The sequence below is a fragment of the Rhagoletis pomonella genome, unplaced genomic scaffold (genome assembly GCF_013731165.1).
Source record: "Rhagoletis pomonella isolate Grant_MI unplaced genomic scaffold, Rhpom_1.0 Rhpom_scaffold_00008, whole genome shotgun sequence".
Taxonomy (NCBI): Eukaryota; Metazoa; Arthropoda; class Insecta; order Diptera; family Tephritidae; genus Rhagoletis; species Rhagoletis pomonella.
Window position 1 is genome coordinate 8,304,247 of NW_023458562.1, and position 22,255 is coordinate 8,326,501.

Genomic DNA, 22,255 nt, shown 5'->3' on the forward strand with positions numbered 1-22,255 from the left:
TATGTAGGTGTGGCGCGATTTTAAAAGTAGGACTAGTGTTCGAGTGCGTGACCGGAAAAGGCAGCAGGCGTCAACCGGCAACAGGCCCGTGAAACAGCCTCCTTTAACGGAGCTGGAGTAGCTATTATTGGAAGCCACTATATTGGGGGCATGAGTCAGTAGCAGAAAAAGTACCATTTGACTTGGTAAGTTTTAAATGGATTATTTATTTGTGACCTATTGTTAACCACTTTTTTGTTATTAGGAGCTCCAATTGGCCCTGGAAGACGGTGAGGAGATAGTCTTTCAGGGTGAAGCAGTGGAGTCCGAAGACCAAATAAAAACTGAAGTGCGGCCGGAGACTCTAAAAACGCCTACAATGAGAACTCCGCGCAGGGGATTGCAGAGGAAAAGAGAAGAGGAGCAGAGCGAAACCGAAAAGAAGTTTTTGGAAGTTGCACAAACGCAAGCCGATTCATTGAAGATATTTAATTTGTCATTAGGAGATTTTTCAATTTTTACTATTTTTGATAAATACGTAGATGCTGGCGGAAAACTTTTCTAGACTGGTGGAGACACCATTCCAGCTGGTGGGGAAACTCCGGATATATGGAGAAGGACTGAAAGCCTGCGCCGATGCCATAAATAATTTGGCAAGGGCACTCGGTAGTGATGAGCGATATTTCACTACCGGTGATTTTATCACTGTGATTTAAAAATCGCTTATAGTGATTGCTACTGCTAGGCCACAATATCAGTGATTGGTGATTTTTCTACTCGCATGATATTTCACTGTAAAAGAAAATCACATACGGCTAGTCAACAGAAGTTGCGAATGGTGATTTTGCTCGTATGTATATTGTGTTTTTTCACTCTTTTCACTGATACTGAAAAATCACTATTTCGCCCATCACTAGCACTCGGTCCCCAATAATTTTTTTAAATCTACTTAAAAGATAGTATTTCCTTGATACAGATATTCCATCATTGCTGGAATTGGAAATACCATCTTTTGATTGGGCTTTAGGTTAAAAATTAGGCTAAGAAAATAAATTTGTCCCATTTATTTAATAAGCAGTGCGCGCTTCCACTCCACAACGCCTTGGTTCAAACCCAGGTCAAAGCAACATCGCAAAAATATAGAAAAAAGGATTTTTCTTAATAGCGGTCGTCCCTCGGCAGGCAATGGCAAACCTCCGAGTGTATTTCTGCCATGAAAAACAGTTTCTCATAAAAATACAATCGCCATTCGGAGTCGGCGTAAAACTGTAGGTCCCTCCGCTTTGTGTGTCAACATCAAGAGGAGAAACTCGGCCAAACACTTACATATGTGTACGCGCCAATCTATTATATTATTATTATATAACACATAGTTTGTTATATTATGTACTTTGCTTGCCCGAAAATTAGAAATGGGACTTCTTTACGAGTTCTGACAAATTCATTTTTTCTTTATTAGTTTTAATTTATTTAAAAGAAAAACTCTGTCATTATAACGAAATCCATATAAAACAGTACAGTACAGTATTTATGAAAATTTAAATTTACCGAATTTTTATAAATCCTGTACAAGGTTTACAACTTTGTTTTATATGGCTTTCGTTATAATATGACCTGTTTTTCTTTTAAATGAATTAAAAATAAAGAAAAACTCAATTTGTCAGAACTTGTAAGGAGGTCGATTTTCTAATTATCGGGCGACCAGTGTAATTACTGAGGCCTTTACTTGAAACAAAAAAAAAAAACATTTTTTTAAGTAAATTTTTTAAAATAAATGGGGCATATTCATAGTCGAAATAAAATTTACGCTAAGTTAGTAGCCGTTTTTTGACATACAGCTCTACTCAAAGATGCAGCACGAGAAATAAAAATGATATTTTGCAGCTTATGTTTCTTTATTTTTAATAATACTCACTTAAAATATAATTCAATCTATAAAAGAATCCAGATAAATACAAGTTTCAAAAATTGCACAAATTACAAAAAAAAAATAATCAAACTTAAAAAAGTTTTCATCAGAATTGAAAATTTTTCCAAAAATTCTGATTGAAAAGTTTGAAATTTTTATGACAGTTTTTGAGGTTTGATGAATATTTGTGTAATTTGTAAATTTTTGAAACTTTTATTTACACTGCCGGAAAAAAATATTGTCACAGCCAATTTTTCACAATATTTGCAAAAAAATTTTATTCTAATATTTTTCCGCTAATTTTTTATAAAACTATGGTTCATTCTACAACAAAAAAACGTGAAAATATAATTTCTAGCCTTTGTGGGAAACCCCTGAAAATTCAATACATTTTCATGCAAATTTTCAACTTTTTAATAGTCTTATAAATATAATATAAATTTTATTGTAATAAATTGGAGTAGCTAGGATTTATCGTTGATTCCATAAAAACAAATTTCGAAAATACTTTGTATGGAAAAATAGCATAACACCTTCAATAAATAATTCTAATCTAATTAAAAAGTTGAAAATTTCCATAAAAAATTATTAAATTTTCGCGAATTATTAGAATAAAAATTGTTGCGTATATTGTGAATCTGCTACTAACTTAGCGTCAATTTTATTTCGACTATGAATATGCACCATTAACCCCTATTGCAATTGTCAACTATGTATAAATATTCTCAATACCGTTATCAATCAAATAGAATTGATAATTTATTTTTAATCTCAAGACTGAATGGATTACTTTTTAGTATTTATTTTATTTATGAATAAAGTACCTGAAGGATCTTTTAATTTTAAAAGTGCTGAAGTTTGTAGTGGTAATAGTTCTAAAATAGTATATGGATGTATATACATATGCCGTCGCTGTGGCTGATGAGAAGTTCAATAATAATGTCTATCTCATGATATCTATACCACCGTATAAAGGTACTGGCCCAATGCAGGCTTGCTTTGCTTGCTTCGCTTTGAGAACTGTCAAAAGTTATTTGGGATATACTAAAACATATGAAGGGTGGCGAAATGGCAGCTTTGCTTCACTTGCTTTAAGCGCCTTAAAGTTTCAAATAAGCAAACGCTTTATTTGAAAGCGTTTTGTAGGCTTTTGACAAAAAGGTATGTTCCCGTTCTAAATAAATTCAAACAAACCGCTGAACAAAAATTTGCTTACGTAATTAAAAAAATATATATGTATAATAAAAGTAATTCAAAGTTCAATAAAAATGATTCTATGTTTCCATATCTATATTTAACATGTCGCTGTAAAAAGTTGCTAAGTCCATTTTTACAAATTTTACAGGAACTTTGAATACAAGATTTTGCGTGTTTAAAGCAAAGCAAAACTCCATACGTATCAGTAGTATTCGATTTTTATTAAAAGATTTCGCATTATTTTGGCCTTATCGGATATTCGGGGCTTCTTTTTGACTTAGAAAATTTGTCTCTTATTGAATATAAACGAGAAAAAATGAAACTAGTGCCGTAATCCTTATTTTCTCTTGCTTCCTATATCAAAATATAATGTTTCATAAAATGTAGACTTAGCAACTTTTCACAAAGCTAGCGATATTTATGATGTCAAACTGCTGGTCAGTCGTCTCTTGAAAATTCGAATTTTTTTTTGGGGTTTGTTGTTTTTAATAAATGTAATATATGTAGTTATATATATATGTATAATTGTTATCATTCCTTTGAAATGCAAAAATTAATTTGCATTAATTTAAAAATAAATCTGAAAATATTGTTTTGTATTTCTTTCCTTAAATCCCACTTTGACCCATTTAGAGTGCTCCAATCGAGTCCAAATGTATGACCGACCCCCACTAACTTTGGACGGCCGATCCACCCATGCCAGTGGCACACCCCCTGGAACTCCCATGGGGGGTTCCCCATACAATCATTTCAAAAAATCACCATTTTTGGCCTTTACATGAAAAAATCAGCTAAATGGCTATGTTTTTTCTTTATTTATTTATAATAATATTTATTATTTATTTATAATAATTTCTATTTTTTCTCTTAAGAAATTTATTTAGTCAGAACATATGTAAATGAAAAAATTAATTTAAGTGAGTTATAGAAAAGAAACTAAAAACAATGATTGTTTGAAGTCTTTTTTACTTTCAAGTCTGGGCAATTTCGCACGGCTCTCTAATGTCGTCGCCATAACAGCCTCTACATTTTCCGGTATAACCCGTTTGGAAACGCTAGCTGGCAATTGAACATGTCGTTCCGTTCCTTGTATGTGTGATGGAATTTTTGGATCATTAAACGGTGGATCATCTTGATTTAAATATTCTTTCAATGTATCGTACGGAATGCTTCGCGTGAATGGTGGTTCAAATACGATATTTATATCATTCAAATTGATCATTTCCGTATAACTTGTGCAATTAAAGTTTATATCTGGTTTTTTATAAAATCTAAGTTCCATTGGCTCGTCAACATCGGTTCGATAGCGTAGAATTTTCTTGATGGCACAGTCGCGCTTTTCTTTGCTATCATCAAACAACATTGATAACAAGATATTTTCCGAATGCGCATAATATGAATTATCTTTGATTACTTGATTGACAATTTTGCGTTGTGGCATTGATGACATAGACGTTGCTCCTTGCTCTTCAGTTTCCATCACAAATGCATCCATTGTTAGTCTTCTCTGATTATCTTGATCGTGCATGAACTCTTTGAGGCGTTCGGGAACCCAGCCGCATGCACATGGAGCTGCCTTCAAATCGCATTTACATGTTCCAATGTAAAAAATTGTTTCCAGAGATTTTACATACTCTGTAAATTGTTGGGTGTTGTTTCTTCTCTTGATTTGCTCTTGATACTTGTCAAGCAATTTATTCAATTTATTAAATACACTTTTTTTCAGCATTATTTCCATACCAAGTTTTTCCCAAATTCCAATCAACTTATCTTGTACTTGAATAGTGAATGATTTATGGGAAAACTTTTTTTGTTCTGTTTTAGCACGTTCGCTTAAGTAAAAATAATATCTCAAGATATCCAGATGGGTTGGTAAATTAAGATCAGTTATATCAGTAGACACACCAAAAACAGTAACATCATGCTTGGGTATATGACTCATTGGGTTTTCGATAGTTGTTGATGTAGTTGCTTCATCTTGCGGTGTAGAGGATGGTGGATTCATTGTAAACTTTTTGATTTGGAATGGTCACTTCACTTATTATTTTTTTTGAAATATTTTTTTTTATCTGAAATTAGCACTTCACACTTTGAGTTCTTCACAACGACTTAATGCATTCACAAAAACTGTTGCGTTATATATGGTCTACGAGACGAGGTAACCTGCTGTGTCTTGTGGTGGCTTAAAAAAACAACACAAGCAATTTTACGATCTGCAATTGTGTCACAGTGATACCTTCATTGTTTAAAAGGGTTGCGGTGCATTCCAGTGATACCTTAATTGTTAAAATGGTTGCAAAAAAACGCGCATTTCTTAAGAAGGTGCCTTAAAATACCCACAAAAAGGGTTGTAAAAACAACCTTCATTTCTTAAGTAGGTGCTATAAAAAACTACACAAGTAAGTTTACGACATGCAGCTGTGTCTTAAAAAAACGCACACAAGCAATTTTCCGATTTGCAATTGTGTCACAGTGATACCTTCATTTTTTAAAACGGTTGAATAAAAAACCCACACAACTATGTTTACGACATGCAAATGCATCACAGTGATGCCTTGGTTTTAAAAGGGTTGTAAAAACGCTAATTTCTAATAATTTTTTTTTAATTTCTTTTCTATTACTAAGTTAAATTAATTTTTTCATTTACATATGTTCTGACTAAATAAATTTCTAAAGAGAAAAATAAACTCCAAAAAGAAAAAACATAGGCATTTCGCTGATTTTTTCATGTAAAGTGCAAAACCGGCGATTTTTTGAAATGTTTGTATGGTGAACCCCCAGGGGGGTTCCAGGGGGTGTGCCACTAGCATCGGTGGGTCGGGCCTCCAAAGTTAGTGGGGGTCGGTCATACATTTGGACTCGATTGGAGCACTCTAAATGGGTCAAAGTGGGATTTTTCAAAATTTGCCCCTACCCAAAAGTTCGACCCAAATTGAGGGACATCAGAATTCGTTTTAGAGGTATGGTTCCTTCGGCAAAGTTTCTTATTTTGATCCCTAGAATATGATTTTAACAGAGCAATGGGCGATTTTTTTGCCTCCCCACAAATCGACCCGGCCTAATATACACAGAATCAAAGGTAATGATACGTTTGACATCCATATTTTAATATATCTAATAACTTGTGTATATTTAAATTAAAATAGACTTTTCAAATAATTGGCAACCCGCATCAAAATATTACTTTCAAACTAAGAGCTTCCAGCTCTTTCGTCTGATGCCGATTGTGATACATATCTATATTACCAAATTCCCTTAATTCAAGCTCAGTTTGACTTTTTAAACAGATGGCGACCATACTGCATGTAGTTTAGAGATGAAGCATTTCAAAACTCTTTCGATGGATATCCATATTGTAATAACTCATTAAAGTTATTAAATAATTAAATAGTTGGCAACCCACATCAAAAAATTTTCGAAGTCAAACTTTCTTAAACCTTTTTTTTTTGACGCCTTCCTGTACACATTTTCAGACTACAACCAACCTCGCTTGACACCCATATTGTGATACATATTCCAACTTCGATCCTCAAATTAAAAAAAAACATATGGGGATCGATAGAGATCATTGAGGTAAGTATAACGGTATATTCCTCTTCTTGCGGAAACAACAAATACCAAAGTTATTAAGGGTCAAAGTTCAAATTAAACAATTTTTAAATCAAAATTTCTTAAAAACGAATGTATGGATTTTAAAAGTTTTGGTCTCATTCGATAGGAAATCTAGTTCCCTTTAATTTGATATACATACTTTATATATGCCTTGTTTAGTTTTCACAAAAATCTAATTCATGTACGCAGAAAGGAATTCCGCTTCACTTCTGCGGCAACACAGAAAGGAAAATTCTACTTAGGGAGGATAATATTTATATCAAATTAAAGGGAATCAAATTTCCTATCAAATGGGATCAAAGTTTTTAAAATCCATGCATTCGTTTTCAAAAAATTTTGATTTAAAGAATTGTTTAATTTGAACTTTGAGTCTTAATAACTTTTGTAGTTGTTGTTTCCGCAAGAAAAGAAATATACCGTTATACTCACCTCAATGATCTCTATCGATCCCCATATTTTTTTTTTTATTTGAGAATCGAAGCTATTCTGCATTTGTTCCAAAATTTTAATTCATAGTCGCGCCAAAATGCCAAATGAACACAAACGTCAAATCGAAATGTCACGCCACACAAATCTTGGAATTTGAGTAAGCTTTTCACGCACGCCGGCAGTTTAATGTCAAAAATTTCTCATGCACATACAACTTGTATGGGACCAACCGAAATTGACCGGCGTGCGTAAATATTAGATTGGCCTGTAAAACTAATAAAACTGTCACAAAATAAAAATTCGCTCAGAACGAGAGAGTAACACTGAAATGAACGGGATCGCTTTCTAGTAAAAAAATTCTAAAGGCCCGTCCACTACAACTTTGGCGCTGCGTTGACGCTGGCGTCGCTATGACAGCAGCGCGAGTAAGGGCCATGCTTGCTACAATGAACGCTTAGCAGAGAATACTTTGGTCAAAAAATTAACATACTAGCGACAGATAAATCAAAATTTTATATAAATAATTGCATTAAAAACTACATTTCTTGGACGCATTTGATTAAAAAATGATTTTAAATCACACCATTTTGATTTAAATTTCCTTAGCCGCTTACAGCGACAACCTAGAATAAGAAAATATAAGTCAAATGCTCTGAATATTATATTAATAAATATATTCGAGCTGTAGGGCCCTTTTCTCCTTTTATCCTGTAACTTTAAAGCTCACTTTATAATTAAAGGTTGCATTACAATTTATGATTGCGTCTAAAATAAAGCATTTTATTATCGGCTTTAAATTGGTTTACAACCAAGATACATACATACGTTAAAAACTGATAATAGAAATGCTTAACTTTAGACATAGCATTATTTTTAATCCACCCTTTAAATATAAAGTGAGCTTTAAAGTTAAAGGTTACTTCAGAATACAGCTTATTTTCACTATGTCAAATTCAAAGGCATTTGTCGTCAAATAAATGAACGCGCTATATTTATGGATTTCGATCAGGATAGGTCTTTAGTCGTATACGAGTGCAGATAAATCGGCGATCTGTCTGTTTTAGGCACATAATATTATCGGTAAAGGTATGAATAAAGGACGTCAAAATATGACATAGTGAAAACCAGCCATAAGTCAATTTAAACATGAGCGTATCTTTTATTTCAAGCTAACAAAACCACTCTTAAAATTCACAAAAGACATAACACGAGGCAATGAATTCACTCTCCTATAGTCTGTGTACCTGCAATAAACATCACAAATTCCACTGCCCAAAAATTATTGTATCGCAATTTCATTTCCGGAATTGAATAGAGTTTATCCTTTAAAAATTGAGCACACATACATATGTTGACACCAAACAAAGGCAACCGGAATTGAAAATAGAAAATTGGGAAACAAAGCAATGCTACACATTCCGAACAATGAATTCGACTACAATAAACTCTTCGAGAGGATCTAAATACATGCATATATATGTATAAATCACTGTTGCCCCAATGGTTTTGTTACCAAAATTCCCAAAAATGCTACCAAATTCAATGAAAAATTACCAAACTATATAAGTATGTTGCAGGAAAATTATATCAATACTTGAAGGATTGGAAGAATCCCCGAAGCTTTGGTGTATTAAAAAGAAAGTTAAGTTGGAAATGACAATTTTTTCATAGTTAGTCATAAAAACTTAACGATTCATTCCGAATGGAAAAAGTTACCAACCTGGAAAAAAAAAGTTACCAAATTCCAACTTTGGTAAAAAAAAAACTACCAAAACGGCAACGCTGGTATAAATGTATGTACATATAGTGTATGTATGTATGTAGGGAAGCTAACTAAACAGGACATAAAAGCCTGCGATGAAGAAAACGGCAACAAGAATTTGGACCTCATAAAATAAACAATCAAGAAAAAGGTAGAATTGAAAAGTAAAATTGACAGCCATTGTTCGCACAAAAATATACGTATTGCGACATTACATGAAATCGACTTCCCGCAGGTCTCCTGGGAGGACGTGTCAAAAACAGGCTGTAACAAAGCAACGCACGTACGAACACCAAGTCGAAAGCTTAAAACGCATCGATACAAATAGGGGAACTTATGTACATTGTCATATATTTACACACACACATACACATGAACGCAAACTTGTGTGGATATTGCGGAGAACCCTGCAAAAAATTGTGCGACTAATCGCTGAAGAGAGTATTCCGAGATTACTCTCAATCGGGTACAATTGGGCATTAATTAGTCGCAACTAGTCTCATACGGGTACAATTGGCCATTAATTAGTCGCAACTAGTCTCATACGGGTACTATTGGAGATCAATTAGTCTCGACTCATCGCTTACGGGTATAATTGGAGATCAATTAGTCCCCGACTCATCTCTAACGGGTACTATTAACGATTTAATGATATGTACGCACTTAGTAAACGAAATTTCATGTGCGGCGATGGCACACAGGGAGAGTATTCGCCTAACAAAACTGAGCACCCCGGTTCGAATCTCAGCTGGCGCTAATTTTTATTTTTATTTTTTAAAAGTGGATAGTCGCTTTTTATACCCGTTCGGGTGAACAATTAGTCTCTTCATAGGACATGCTCGAACAAAAGCGATCAGTTCATTCCATATAAAGAGATCAAAAGTGGTTTTACTTGCATGCTCCTTTGCGATTGCTCCCGGAGTCATCCCGGATTAGTCCCATTTTTTGCAGGGAAACTAAAGTATAGTATATGTATGTGCATCAGGGTGGTCCAAAAACAGTAAAGTCGGAATTGTAATGCTCTCACTCCCTAGGATTGTTCTATATCGAAAAAAGTATACCCTTATTTTTTATATTGAAATAAAAAAATATTTAGAGTCGATCAAAGCGATCAAAGTTTTCCTTGTATTTTTACATGGGGAAAAAAGCAACTTTTCGGTATTGTAGAATGGTATAGAATTCTTGAAAACCAATATTTTTCGATCGGAAATTGTTTATTTAACCATTTTTTTAATACTACCGATATTTTATTGTCCCTTCATTGCATTTTCCGGGGTTTGTGTGGGTTTTTTCTCGGACCTATAAAATATAGTTGAGATAAAAAACTGGTTAAATAAACAATTGGGTATCAATATCGGGAGTCTCCTGCAGATAAACAGAGTTTTCCGATAGAAAAATATTGATTTTTAAGAATTCTGTACCATTTCTACGAAAAGTTGTTTTTCCCCATATAAAATACATGGAACACTTTGGGCGCTTTGAGCTACCTCTAAATATTTTTTGATTTCAAAATAAAAAATAGGGATATATTTTTTTCGGTATGGAACAATCATAGAGGGGGGGCATAAAAATTCCGACTTTACTTTTTCACATGCATTTTTGGACAACCTTAATATATATATGTATAAAAAGGACAAACTGTGTAAGAAAAAGTAAATCAGCAGTGAATGGAAAGTTTCTTGACGCATACTACAACTTTATGTAGTATGTACATATTCTTACGGAAGCCCACACCTGGTCGTCGGTGTGTGAAGTTCTACGCAGATAGAGATACATATACATTAGCTGCATTTTTTTGTAAGGGAGCGACAAAAGAACGCTCAACTCGGGTAAAATTTCCTTTTAGCTACTTAAGCAACCATGCTGGTAGCTGGCAAGAAACATGTGATTAGTTCATCGGGATTTAGACACAAAAAACAATAAAAATTAGTAATTATGCGAGGTATTTGCGTAATATATATACTTATTTAAAATATAAATCATGTATATACGAAAACAAAAATTTCCCTCTCCACTCTCCCATTAACAATTCACAATAGAGCAGTTTTTTCTCTTAACAACACTACTCTTCAGGTCGCGTAAGTTTTAACCGACCTGGCTGAACTCGGATAAATAGCCGAGTTTGTGATGTTGCTTTGCGTGTATTTCGTCATTTAAGCGCGTGTTAGTTTGTAGCTCGGTTGCAAAAGAATGGACCTATTGTATATGTATGTACATACATACATATATATTTACTTAGAAGTATTACATAAATAATAAACAGTGTCATGGCCTACAAGAAGATTTGTCGCCAACCCGAACAGTCAGTCATGCTCACAACTTTTCCAGGCAAAGGAGGCAGGCAAGTATCTTTTGAGTAATTCACTTTTATTTAATTTTATTCACACCATTTTGCAATCGCTCTGTATCCTTTAAAACATAATAGTAGGAGAGCCGGTGACATTTTGTCGCCATTATTTAGTTGAGGCCTATTTTTTGACAGCGCGTTACGGGAGGTATGTTGAGTTGTCATCCGTGAAATTAGAGCCATGGGAGTGTAGAAATCGGATGCAGAACGCCTTTAACTTGTAAAAATCATCGACCAAAAATAGATTTAGTTAAAGCTGCAATTTTACCCACCGAGGCTCTGATAGTCCACAATTATCAGGATAACATTGGCAGACCGATCAGCCGGTAATAAAAGGGTGGCAGCACGCCCCAAACGTGTGATGAGAACAATGAAGTTTTTATTATTTAGTTAAGTCTGAAATTTTCATATTTTATTCTTTCAACGATTTCAAGTCTAAAATTAAATTGGCAGATCGAACACGGTGTCCTTGAACCAGATTCAACTGAATCGGTCTGGAACGATAGAATTTCCGATTAGACTATTTTGGGGGAGTATTCCCGAGTTAGAATACGTGAAGTTCAAAATCGTGGCAAGTGCCGATTTCAAAAATAGTAACTTTTTCGATTTTCAGATACGTTTTCGATAACGTTCTAGATGAATGATTATATATATTTACATATATACAAGTCATTTGCATACATATTTATACATATACATATGTGCAGGCCCGACTATAGGGTGGGGGTTTTTCCCCCAGTCCCGGATTTTTCCTTAAATTTAGTTGGAAGATAAAATTATAAAATTTTGTTAAATTTGATTATTTAATATTCACATAGCTTTTATAATATCCAATAAATGCGAAAGCGCATGTCTAGATGCACATGGTGTGGTATGTTCACTTCCGCGCTAGTCAAAACGGCCACCAATCTGGCCTAATGTGAAACATAGAAAGGTTCCGAAGTCAACACGTGTTGTCTAAATGTTGTCATCTCAATGATTTTCCCATGGTTAATCAAACATTTTGAGCTCCAAATTGTAGAGCGACCTTTAAAGAGATTCGAGGGGAAAGTCAGAAATCAACAGAAGACGATTTTCTTGCATACAGCCAATCTGAGTTTTAAGGAAGGCATTTGACTAAAACAATAAAATCTATTTTACGCATTCACTTGATCCGTACAACAGTACAGCAAAACAAATTCTGCCTTTAGGCGAAAAAAGGCCATATTACGAAAATACTTGGTATTTTTTCAAAAGCCCTGAATATGGATGATAACGTTGGAAGTTCGTTTAAATTGAAAAAAAAATGTCTAGTGTTAGAGGGGGCCCGTCTCATATTTAGTACCGGCACCGGACGACAATACAAGTTTATATTATTAAATGAAAAAAACTAACTAATAAAAGAACACCTGTAAAGTAATAAGGTTTTGAAACCAGATAAAAGTTGGCCGTTATAAGTGGACCAACAGTTGGCGGCTATTGTAGTAGATGACTACGTAATTCCCACAGGCTATACATGTATGTATATACATACATATCGAGCCCTAACTGCCAAAAACGTACTGAAATTTTTTTTTAAAAATTTTCTTTTTGATGCAGAAATGCATCTGGATGCTCTATGAATATTTCTGCCTCAAAAAGAAAATTTTGAAAAAAAATTTCGCTTACGTTATTTTGGTGGTTAGGGTTCGATATTTTAAAAATTACTCATATACAGTCTTAGTTATACTATACTTAAATGCGAAAATGTCGGAAAAAGTTGCCGTTTTTAAAATCGGCACTTGCCGCGATTTTTAACTTCACGTATTCTAACTCGGGAACACTCCCCCAAAATAGTCTAATCGGAAATTCCATCGTTCCATACCGATTTAGTTGAATCTGGTTCAAGGACACCGTGCGAAATTCCGGTATTAACTACCTGGCAGAACGATGTAGTTACATATACATGTTTTTTAGATTTTGTGTATAGAAATCATGATATAAAACATGGCGTGTCGAAGGTGGAAAACATAAGTGCTATACTTATTACCTAAGTGCTAGTAATACAAAAATTTTCAAAAAAAAAAACCGTTGCATTTAACAGAATGGAGGTTTTACAAAAATGTTTCCTTTTATAGAAATAAACAAGTTAATAGCAGTGCTCTTGCAAAGTGGGTGGAAAATAACACTGAAATCTGCCACTTTCTGCTGGAAAAAATTTTACCTGCGAAAACTTACAAGTAAAAAAGTCTTCGGACCTCAAACATGTGTTCATGAATAAACAAAAGAAAGGAATAAAAGTTTAGTTTAGTTAATTTATTATTAATCTCTAATTTTCTAATTTCCGGGCGTCAACTATGGCTGCCGTATACAATTTTTCAATTGTACCATATTTTTCCCAGAAATATACTAAAATAGATAATAATGCTGAAATATTCCGACCGAATAAGTCAGTTGATCGTTAAAACGACAATGGGATAATTTTAATGGCACATTTGTAGCTATATCTACTTAATTTTTTTTGAAACAAGGAAGGGTGCTTAGAGGAGGTTCTTTTATTTTTAATCGCGTCATAATGTGGTATCAAAAATATTTGTTAGAAAAAAACTTACTTCATTCCAAGATAATTCATTTATATGTTAAAAACATTTTTCCTATACAAAAGTATTCAATAGTAAAACAATTCCAAATAGGGGACAATACACCAAGCGGATAATAAATTACCAAATGAACCACCTATTACATGAACCACCTATTACAAGTTTTTGCAAATTTTGCAAACTGCTCAGAATTTTTGCTGCTGGGTGATTTTGTGTGGAGAATACAAAAATACTCCTACCAAATTTTCCTATCAGAAAGTCAGAATGGCGTAAGTTGCACGTTTTTACTGGTTTTGCGTTCAATAACTTTTTCTGATATTTTAGTCTTCCCCTCAATTTTACTCGCTAAGATTATTTTATTCTCTGCCTGCTAGTACTTACTGGAAAATTTTATGAATATACCTATTAAGACAGCAACTTTTTTATTTATTTAAGTACGAGCTTCGTTTTTAATAAACACCACGTATTTACTTAAATATGGTAGAAAAATATGACTATATTTTTATGCACAAAAATTCAAAACTCCAAGTAGGTTAGGTTAGGTTAAAAGGGGAAGCTCTGAAAAAGAGTTCACTCGGAGGCCGCAGAGGCCCACTGTGATGCCCATGGGGGTTACCCCAAGCCTATCCCTACATGTCTTCGAACCATTTTGATTTTCTGGCGAATCCTAGCAGTCCTTCCAGAGGAGCTTTCCCCAAGATATCCAGATTCTCGAAGAAGTGGTCCCCAAGAAACTTGAGGCGTTTTCCTCGAAGTGCTGGACACTCGCAAAGGAAGTGCTGGACGGATTCTAACTCCTCCAAGTAAATAGAGTGTGGTATTTCGACATAATTGAGCTGCAGTACCGTATCTTGACAAAAATGTATCAAAAATGTCAATGTAGTACCAATGTACTTTTGGCTTCCAAAATGTACCAAAAAGGTAAAATTGTACCATCAATTTCATCACTGGTTGGAACACACAACCAATGCCTTTGTGAAGTTACCATGCACATGGTCATCCCGAAATATGCAGCTAATCGCACTAAATAAGGATGAATGTAATAATAACAAAAAATAATAGATTGGCGCTTACACATATATTACTGTTTGGCCGAGCTTCTCCTCCGATTTGTGGCGTGCGCCTTGATGTTGTCACATAAAGAGGAGGGACCTTAGAGGAGGGATTGTATTTTTTATGAGAAGCTGTTTTTCATGGCACAAATAGACTCGGAGGTTTGCAATTGCCTGCCGAAGGGCGACCGCTGTTAAAAAAAAAAAAACCTTTTTCTAAATTTTTTTGCGATGTTGTTTTGACCAGGGCCTGAACCCACGCCCTGTGGAGTGGAAGCGCGCACTGCTTACCACTACACCACAGCGGCCGCTGATGAATATAATTCCATAAAAAATCATGAACATGATCATCTAATCAAAGAAGCAAGAAAAAAGTATATTTCAGAGCGTTTTTGACATCTGCCTAAGAATGAAAACAAACAAAGAAAACGAATAGGGCGCGGTGATTGGTATTTATTAAAAAATATACAAAGTGAAACTTGATGACAATTAGCAAAAAAAGTTCATAAAATATGGTTTCCATGATTGAAAGTGTTTTACAATCGCATATCACTACCACGGGTCGAGTTTTCAATACCAACACCCACCAGCACCCACTTTTCACGCTAATTTACGCCTTTTGGCAAACCAAACATACGCACAAACTTGTTCTAATTACACAGCACTTCATTTTATATCTTAAATATGTAATAAACCAAAATTTATAATTAAAATCGCTGCAGAAAACACATTCAATCGCTAAAAAATCACTACGAAGAGGTAGAAGACGATGTAAACACAACCGAAGAACGTCAAAAACGCTACGAAAACTTTTTTCTGGAAATCGATTACAAATACAACGATGGCTGATTAGGTGATCTGTAGTCGTTGGTTCATGATAAAAAATAGATTCTCTATGTGCATTATACAATGTAATACGAGTATTTTACTTGCCTTCCGTTTTGCATTCAATTTTGGAAATAAATCACTAAAGGTTCGCGTTAAAATGGTGCCCAAAATATATTTTTCAAATAATTTTTGAGATAGTTTTTTAAGTAAAAAACCACCAAAAGAAGAAGTGAAACCACCTTTAAATATTTGTATCATGTGCGTTAATATACTTTTGTTCAAAATAAAAAAATATGTTAAAAGTAAAAAACGTTAATAAGCATACATACATAAAACAAAAATTTATTTTCAAAATAAAAAAGAAATCAGCCTCACTCATTTCTAAGTAATTGATTTTGGGCAAGTCGAATATGTGCAACCATGAAGAAATGCCGATTTTTAATAAAGATGCACCATTTACATAAGTAGATGCTTTAATGTTCCGTGGTTTTTAAACAAAAGACATGCTTTGCATTAATATGTTTAAGGGCCAGTTTTTCAGTGCGAGTTTAACTCTGTTTGTCATTTAAACTCAGTGTGCAGCTTTTCAGCTAAATTTAAACCTTGTTAAACTAAGTTTAAACGCCCAATCTGGTTGGGTTAAACCGAGTTTAAAGTATTAGCTGTTAAGCTGTTTATTTGTAGGCAGCTACCAAAGTTTAGATGAAAAAGGAGGAAAAAGTTAAAATTGTTTGCGAAATATACAAAAAACAGACTCATTTATATAGCGGCATATACACAAATAAGCGAAATGTAAGAAGAAAATTGTGAACAAGAAAATTAACAAACGCAACTTGAGTTGGAGTTTACTTGCTTAGGGCAATTTGGTCAGGCAACACATCAGGAACCTAACAAATTCTTTAAATTTGCGTCTATAATCTTTCAGAACTTTAAACGCGATCATATCAAAAGTGAAAATAAATAGCTATATATGTAATACTTCTATATTGGCAGTAAAAGGCCATTCGCGCCAGGCGATTTCGCGTTCAACTTCTGCGTTCAACTCACGCAGAGTTGCACGAAAAAAATTTAATGGCTAGAAATATAAAAATATAAAAAAAATTCGCCATAAAAAGGCGTTTGCATTGTTCAACTTTGCATTCTAGTTTTGGTTGGACGGCCTTCCAACTAATCGCTTTCAACAAAGTTGGTCGCCAGACAACATTTAGCTATTCAACTTTTTTTTCGAGCAAACCCTGCGTGAGTTGAACGCAAAAGTTGAACGCAAAATCGCCTCGTGCGAACACCTTTTAAGCTAACTTCTCAATGTGTAAGCGATTTTGTGTAGGTGTTGTGTACATGCATGTTTATTTATACACGTATGTATTCCTTTTATTTCGTACGTGTTTATTGATACCCAGTAGAACTTGGGATCATCGTACGATTGCTCGGTGAGTACTCCCTTGGAGTATACGAGTACTCCCCGTTGCTCCTTATGCTTCTGTGTATAAGCATGTAATTTTGTATACTCCCTTTAACACGGGATGTCCTAGGGGGGCGAGTAATCCCTTTTACCTCCTAAATGAGCAATCAGGGAGGTTATACAGAACTTAACTGCTCGCTTAGAAAATATCCCATTACTCTCCTACGCGAGCAATATAGGAGAAAAAAAACCGAAAAATCTTGTTTAATGCTCCTAAATCATGGCTAGAGCATTCTTTACTTGTTCGCTTAGGAGACCTCCTATTTGACTCCTAAGCGAGTAATAAAGGAGTACAAAACCGACAAGTCTATCTTGTTGCTCCAAAATCAGGTCAAGGGGAGTCCTCTTTTATTTCTCATATAGGCAGATCTCGCGTCAAGTTCTAGTGGGTATATCTGTACCAGTGTAGCCACAAATTTTTTTTATTTTTTACCAAAATCACCGGAAAAAGTTACCAAATTCAACAAAAAATTACCAAACTTATTATATGTACAGAACTGTACAAACATACATATCGATGCCTTTCTGCGTTAAAAAGAAAATTTTGAAAAAAATTTCGTTTACGTTATTTAGGCAGTTAGGGCTCGATATGTCTGTGTATGTATATCCGAAGATACCAAGCTTCTCAGGCAATCAGCGCTCCGTTAACCTAAAATTTGTACGAAAGTTTGTAGATATTTTTAAATATTGAACAAAGTTAGATATTTTTTTTTTTTGAGTTGTGTTAAAGAAAGAACAATATTTTATAAAAAATAACCAAAATTTAATTACAAAAAAATAACATGTTAAAACTTATCAAAATATGCTGCGGTTATAATTTTTTCGACCACTGTATGTACACAAGTGACAAGAAAATATATCAAAAATTCAACGCTTGAACATTTGACATGTAAAGAAAAAAATACCAATTTTGGTTAAAAATTACCAAAGCGGCAACGCTGATCTGTACTGTAATGTTTTCAAGTCAAGTTCGAATTTTTGCGTAAAAATTTGTGGGTAGAGAGGCTTATAGATGTGAGAAGCTGTTTTTCATGGCAGAAATACACTCGGAAGTTTGCCATTGCCTGCCGAGGGACGACCGCTATTAAGAAAAAACCTTTTTTTCTATATTTTTTGCGATGTTGCTTTGACCAGGGTTTGAACCCAGGCGTTGCGGAGTGGAAGCGCGCACTGCTTACCACTACACCACAGCGGCTGACATTAGAGCTTAAAAAAATATTTTTATAATTTAGATTATTTTTGTTTTTAATTTAAACATTGTAAATATTCAAGTTGCATTAAAAATACATATGTTCTCAATGAGTGTTTTCCATTTCGTTTATATGTTCGAAAACTGCATTTATTGAAGAAAATATTTGTAAAAAATAAAACTGTTAAATCTTTTCTGTTTTTGACTTACAGCAACATTGGTCACAGCGCGCACGCATCGTTAACCATGCACGCTCACCGCCTATGCGCGCCTATTGCTTCAATAAATGCAGTCTTTGAAAATATAAACCAAATGAAAAACACTCATTGAGAACATATTTTCGATGTAACTTGAATATTAATAATGTATAAATTTAAATTTTTTTTTTCTAAATTTTAAAAATATATTTTTTAAAGCTCTAATGTCACTACGCTTACAAAAAAATTTCATCAACTTTCGTCAAATGCTTTAAGAGAAAGTGAGTTTTGAAACAAAGATTGCTTAAAAATATATTTGGTTATAAAAACTTTAAAAATTAAAATTCTTCAAAAAAATTCTCAGAATTCCTTTCACATCTATAAACCTCTCTACCCACTAATTTTCACGCAAAAATTCAAACTTGACTGAGATCCGGGGTGCAGTTGAGAAATTTTCACCCATATGTAAATAGCTAAAGTTTTGTATCTGCATAAAGAGAAAACAGTGTTGCCCTACAAGACAACTAAACTATGAAGCGTCCTTAAACTCGGGTACCAGAATACGTACCCTTCAGCAATGAGTCAAGTATCAGAGGGCCTACCGCATCAAAGAGGGCTGATTTAGCGAACAACCAAGACCTCGTTTAGAGAATATAGTACTGCGCTTGCCACAATATGCATATACAAACAACGACAACAATGGCCCACACAAATGGCGAAAAACGGGTTTTTTTTGAAGGCATTGCCTTGGTAGGCGGTATTCGATAACCATTTGTATGCATAAATCTCGATTTCTACATCAAAAAGAAAATTTTGAAAAAAAAATCGCTCACATAAACCCACTGGAAACGTGTTTTAACCCTATAAAAAACAAATTTTTAGCTGCATTTTAACATGTCAAGAAAATAAAAAAATTGAGAACATCAGCGTTTTTATAAAAAACCGACCAGCGCGACCTCTAAGAAAACTTTTTTTTTCAAAACAAAAAAATACGTGTATCTTTTTCTCACTCTTTTTTTTACCACAAATAACAATAATTTAAGGTAGCGTTTATGAATTTACAAAAAAAAAAAAAATTTTGAACCACTAATATATATATTTTTTTTTAAGTTGGTTTTTTTTTGCTAAAAATTACTTGTTTTATAAATTAATTCAATAAAATTGTTCAAACAGGTGGCAACCCTCCTAAAAAATACATTCGGCAGCATAATTTCCTAAACCTCTTCAGTTTGATACCCATATTGCAATATTCAATTTGACCTATAAATTAAATTAAATTAAAATTTTCAAACAGGTCGCAACCCTAAAACATATGTTCGGCTGTAGGGCTTCTTATATCTCTTTCTTTTGACGCCCATATTGCAATATTAACTTTTTCTTATCAATTTACTTAACCTGCAATTCATAAGCAGGTGGCAACTCTATTCTACAAAAGGCTTATTTGGCTTCTATTGCTCTAATAAAGAACCCCATATTAGGTTTTCTTTAATATCTATAATGTACAGACATCGGCCTGCTACAATTTTATTATATGTATAGATTTCTTTAATATCTATAATGTACAGACATCGGCCTGTTACAATTTTATTATATGTATAGATTGCGTTACTCATACGCCACGTATCAACAATTACTATAATCCGTCGTAGATTCGATTTTGCTACGAATCGTAAAATTGGTATGCTGAAATCCGCGTTGTCGTATCGTAAATTCGAAATTCGTAGGCCATCTTCGAAATTCGTAATGTTGGCATGCCTGAATCCGACGTAGCTGTCATTTTTATGTATTTGTCTGAAATTTTGTACGAATAGCAACTCGTGTCGGAGCGAAACAAATTGTTTTAAAATATCAATAAAATAAAGTGTGTAAACGCAAAAATATGTACGTATGTAAGTTGAAGTGTGAATAGAAAAAAAAAAATTATTAAATGTTAACAAAATTAACAGATCGAAGATCACAACAAATCGCTCGCAATACGAAAAACTGGTGGAATGCATGAGCGAAAGGCCGTACATTGGTCGAGGCTTTGTAAAAGGAGCTAAAGAGGATGTAGTGGAATTTTGGGAAGGCGTTCCAAGAATTAAAGCGGCACAATATCTAGTGAAATGGAGGCCCTTAAAAGGAGGGAGCTTCCATTTTATCATTTAAGCTAAATGGATCAGAACAGTCTCCTAGCGATCTCCTTTGTATATTAATGAAACTGTTAGCTGTTGTTCCTCCTGGAACATTAACATTAACAGTAGATTAAAATTAAATTAATTAAAAGTAGATTTAAAATCAAAAAGATTTTAAATCACACAACTCGGGTGCACACAAACATAACTGAATTAAATTTTTGGCGCTTACTCATTTCCTAGTGCTTGACCGAGCTTCTCATCCGATTCTTGATGTTGTCACAAAAAGAGGAGGGGCCGATAGTTTTACACCGCCTTCAAGCGGCAAATTATTTTATGAGAAGCTTTTTTGAGGCAAAAATACATTTGGAGGTTCGCCATTGCTTGCCGAGAGCCGACCGATTTTAAATTTTTTTTTATAATTTAGATATTGCTCGTATCAAGGATCGAACATAGGTTCTACGGGGTGGTAGTACGTACCTGTAATCACAGCGGCACATATACATATACAGTGAAACCTCCCTTGGGCGGACACTCACCGTCAGTCATTTTTTGTCCGCCCAAGAGAGGTGTCCGCTTAATGGAGGGGAAGCCTGTTTTAGAAATTTTTAATGTTTTAATTAATTGAATAGCCACTATTTCTTATTTGAATAAAAGATATTGATATTACATCGTTCAAACAAAAATGTGCATGTATTTTTTCAAAAATGCACATTTCATTTATGTGCGTAAGTACATATTAAGTAATACAAAATAAAAATAAATATTACATTTTAGTCCATAAACTACATAAAACCATAGATTCACTACATAAAAAACTGGGAAATTGTCGATTGACGTAGTTTTATTTTTAATTTTTTTCAGTGTCAGTACCTTTTTTATCAATAGTTTTCATGTGTTTATCAGTCTCCAAGGGTTTCTGACAATTCAAATAACGAACCTAAACCACTGCGCAAACCAAACTAAATGTGTGCATAACAATCACATTTTGTACGGGAAGTCCCCTTTTTCCATTTAGTAGTCCGCCTATGAGGAGTTCACGTCCGCTCAACGGAGGTTTTTGTTTGATTTGTTATGAAAAGAAATCTTAATGTCCGTTGATAAGAGGTTCGCGTTCGCCCAATAGAGTTTTTGTGTCAATTTTATGCAAAATAACTGTCCGCGTCCGGCCAAGAGAGTGTACGCTTAAGAGAGAGCAATTTGTTCCGAAATTTATACTTAAAACTTGGTATAGGAAAAAATGTCCGCCCAAGGGAGATGTCCGTCTAATAGAGGTGTCCGTTAGGAGAGGTTTCACTGTATATATATATACATACATATATGTATTATACGACCCTAAATATGGATGTACCTACACATGTATAAATAATATGATTTTTTTTTAATTTTTCGGCACCATTAGATTCCTTTTCTAATATCCGGTCATTGTAAAGGGCACACCGTTTGTCCATGGCCGTTGATAATCTACTAAAGGTAGCTTTTCAATGACAAGAAAATGTAAATAAAAATAGCGGAGATACCCTCATACCTTTCCCTAATGTGAAGCCACGCTCTCGTGTCCTGTCGCTATACAAAACAACTCGAAAGCGCACACTCAACATGGATTTGGTGGAAAAAATT